Source organism: Chiloscyllium plagiosum, unplaced genomic scaffold, assembly GCF_037043375.1.
Source record: "Chiloscyllium plagiosum isolate Xiang-an unplaced genomic scaffold, Cpla_swu_hap1 HiC_scaffold_45, whole genome shotgun sequence".
Lineage (NCBI taxonomy): Eukaryota > Metazoa > Chordata > Chondrichthyes > Orectolobiformes > Hemiscylliidae > Chiloscyllium > Chiloscyllium plagiosum.
The window spans coordinates 26869013-26873354 of NW_028270183.1; positions in this window are offsets into that span (position 1 = coordinate 26869013).

The following is a 4342-nucleotide window of genomic DNA, read 5'->3' on the forward strand; positions in this document are numbered from 1 at the left end:
GTCAGTGATACCTCAGGACCAAATAAACACAGCTGATATCCACACCTCAATGCCGTTATTGCCGGAAGGTGCTGAGGTTTGGTCTGGATGCTCCAGACACAGGATGGTCCATCCCGTACCAAAGATGTTGCCTGGTTTGGAGGGAAGGTCTTGCAAGGAAAGGCTGAGGGACATGAGGTAGTTTCTTTACTGAGAGTAGTAAGGGTATGGAACGGCCTGCCTGCATCGGTAGTAGACTTGCCAATGTTAAGGGCATTTAAATGGGCATTGGACAGGCATATGGATGGAAATGGAAGAGTGTCGGTTAGATGGGTTTCAGGTTGGTTCCACAGGTCGGCACAACATTGAGGGCCGAAGGGCCTGTACTGCGCTGGAATGTTCTATGTTCTACAAGGGCAGGCGGAGGAAGAGAGCGCAGCGAGTTCAGAGGGAGATGGGTTAAAGTGGAGGAAAAGGGAGCAGAGAAATGAAGGGATCCAGCTCTCGATGAAGAGATTGCGGGCGGGTAAACAGCCAGAGGGAGGGGTCCTGTTGAAGGGGGAAGTATTAGAGATGGCAGACAGCATCTGTGACAAGTATTAAAGATCAGAGAAGCAGCAAATCTGGGACCGAGACAGTTACAGATGGGGGAATGGCCAGAAGGAAATCAGAGGAATAGAACATCTGTGTTTGGAACAGGGAATGGTTTTAGAGAACATCAGATATGTAGTAAAGTGAAGAACGAAACATTCTTTAATTGCAATAAGACAGGGCAGGGTCTGGTGGCAGAAGGGTTACAGAAAATGGAGTCTTCGTTTTATGTTTTGAGAGCTCCGTGAGGGTTAAGCGAGACTCTGCAAGAAACTGAAGCTTTGGGAAAGTGAGAAAGAGATCAGACAAACATAGCAATAATCGGGAGAAGGGTCACTGGACCTGGCATGTTAACTCTGATTTCTCTCCAGAGGTGCTGCCAGACCTGCTGAGCTTTTCCAGCAACGTCTGGTTTTGGTTTCTGATTTCCAGCGTCCAGGGTGCTTTCTGTTCTTCATTGGAATAATCGAATTTGGAAGCAACAAAGAAAGGGTAAGGCAAAGGGTCCGACCATCTTCCGCTGCTCCATCAATGACCTTCCCCCCATCGTACGGTCCAGCGTGGGGGTGATTGTGCAGTAGACCATGGAACATAGAACATTCCAGCGCAGTACAGGCCCTTCGGCCCTCGATGTTGTGCCGACCTCTGAAACCCATCTATCCGACACTATTCCATTCTTGTCCATGTGCCTATCCAATGACCATTTACATGCCCTTGCAGTTGGTGAGTCACCAGTCCCAACACCTCAGACACTGGAGCAGTCCGTGTTCAAATGCAACAAGATCTGGACACCATTCAGGTCTGGCCTTACAAGTGGGCAGTAAGGTTCATACCCCACAAATACCAGGCAATAACCATCTCCAACAAAGGGCAATCTAACGGTTTCCCCTTGACATTCAATGGCGTTAACATCACCAGACCCCCTCACTATCAGCACCCTGGGGGTAACACTGACCACAAAACCCGATTAACCATACAAGTGCAGTTCGAGGCTGGGGCCTGGCACTGAGCAGTTGAGGAGGACGGTATGGGGCTGTGAGCTCAGTCGCTGAGCCCAGGCACGTCTCATGCTGCACGGTCGATTCACACCCTCCAGCTGCGTTTCTCATAACCTCCTTCAGCCGCTGTCCTGAAACACTCACCTCCCACAGAGTGGTTCTCAGAATCCAGCAGGTCGAGCTGATAACCCTGGGGCTTTCCTGGTGCACAGATTGACGTTCGTGACACTGATTTATCAAAAATAGAAAGAGGTGATTAAGATCAGTGAGATCCGCACACACAGAGATGCCTCCCAGTGTGTCTCAAACTGTTTGATCTGTTCAGATAGAACTGTGGTATGGTGCAGACTGACTGAAAATATTCTGTGGGTGCACTGTGACCACAAAACATGAAACCTACTGACAGAACAACAACAGTCACCATTTCCCTCCACTCAGCCTCATCACCGTCTTCGCTTCCTTCTCTTGAATATTAATTGCGGTTTCAGCTGCATGAAGTTGAATTTGATTCTCTGGAGTCGTATCAGAGGCTGAGCGCTGAATATTCATTGGCAGGGTCTGGGTGTGATTGTCGAGAGAGGAATCCCTTGGACCGAGGGGTTTGCCAGGCCACTTGGGAGGGCAGTTCATAGACTGTTCACTTTGGCTGTGCCTCTGGGGCCATGTGTAGGCCAGACTACGTGGGGATGGTAGATTTCCTTGCTTTCAAACGAAGGGAGTTAATGAAGCAGCTGGGTATTTACAATTGACAATTGATTCTCGCTTTCAAGTTCCGATTTATGAATTGAATTTCAATCTCAGTCATGGTGGGATTTGAACCCCTTTGGCCCCACAGAGAGAGGCTGGGAACATGGCCATGATAAACCTCACCTCCTCGTCACTCCGAGAGTGGTGCAGACACAGAGGGGCTGCTCAATGGAATCCCACCACTGGGAGGTTTTCTGAGGCTCGGAGTGGAATGAGCATTGACATGTGATTTCCGCCCAGTGCGTGGAGGTACACAGCTAATAATAAAACATCCGAGGCACCAGGGGGCAGCACTTCAGGCTCCCTGAGCAGTCAACCCAGCTCATGGGGTTGGTATCCTAAGGCAGTCTGGAGATATGATTGGGGGAAGGGGGTGGGGGAATTGTCCCTAGGCTCCAACTCCTGAAGGCGGGGGGGGGGGGAGAATTACACCAGGAGAGGGGTGTGTTCATAATCTATGGAGGTTAGCTCTCTCCTCCTATCACAGCTCCTCCGACAGCACCTTCCAAACCAATAGCCATTTCCACCTTACAGGAAAGGGGCAGCAGCTACATAGGAACACCATCACCCTCAGCAGGTTCCACTCCAAGCCCCTCACCATCTTGACTTGGAAATATATCAGCGTCCCTTCAGTGTCACTGAGTCAGAATCCTGATGGTCCCTCCCTCAGGGCATTCTGGGTTAACCTACAGCACAGGGCCTGCAGTGGCTCAAGTAGGCAGCTCACTCCCACCTTCTCAATAAAGGCTGGGCCTAGCCAGCGACACCTGCATCCCATAAAATAATTGGGAAATGAGCTTCATAATTCTCACCCTGAGGTGCTGCACCCTGACCTACCAGAGCAGTGTCCCTCTGGGATTGACCAGGAATGATTGGGAGCTGACCCCATCTTCCTCCGTTGGGCTGAGTCAAACAGCGAGTGAGCAGTTGATCTTCTACTGTTCCAGATCCCAGTCAGTGGGGACCGGGGGGGGACCAGGCCCCCCATCCCCCCCCACTCCCCACCCCCGGTCACAGAGACAGTCACAGAGTCATACAGCACAGAAACAGACCACCCCCAACCCCGTCCGGCTGACTAAGTTCCTCAGACTGAATTACTCCCATTTTCCTGCATTTGGCCCATATTCATGTAACTGGCCCAATGCTTGTTAAATGTTGTAACAGTACCTGCACCTCCCACTTCCTCTGGCAATTCATTCCATATTCCCTGGAGTAAAAACATTTATCATCTGGTCCCTTTTAAATCTTTCTCCTCTTCCCCCTCTAATTCTTACTCTGGGGAAAAGAGCTTTGCTATTCACCTTATCGATGCCCCTCAGGATTTTATTAATCTCAATCTCCTACACTCCAGTGAAAATCCTCTCCTTATAACCTGCAGATGTTGGAAATTTGAAACAAAACACAAATTGCTGGAGAGACTCAGCAGGTCTGCTGGAGAGAAAGCAGAGCACATGTTTTGAGTCCAGTGACCCCTTTCTCATCACTTTCTTACTGACCAGGTACGTTCCAGCCTCCGAACTGTTCTCACTGATTCTGTTAGCCCTGGTTTAGTCACTGTCTGACGCACGTTGGCTCTCTCCTGGATCAGGTTAGCAGGCATTCTGCCCTTCAGAACAGATTCTAGCATCTACTCGATGACTCCAATCGCATTAGAACGCTCGGAATTTCCTGTTTTCTGCGCTCAAATTCCAGCCCTGAATCGAGAGAGTTTCTGAAGATTATGATGAACAATTTCTTGGCAAAGCTCTTTCTATACCCCAGGTAGAAACCGCTGGGAGCCGCTGATGTGTCTGTCCTTAAACTCACTGGTTTCTTTAACGCCTTCCCTTTGACCTCTGACTAAATACATCGCTCTCATTTCTTTCTCGTCCTAGCATTGCTGGGACAGACGGTGACATTCTCCCCGATCCCACCAGAGAGATTACACCAGAATACTCATCACAGGGTAATTAGTCTCTCAGTCTCTGTGCCCTCGTTGCTATGATCTGTGTTTATTTCCTATTATTGTGGTGGGTTTTACCAATCAT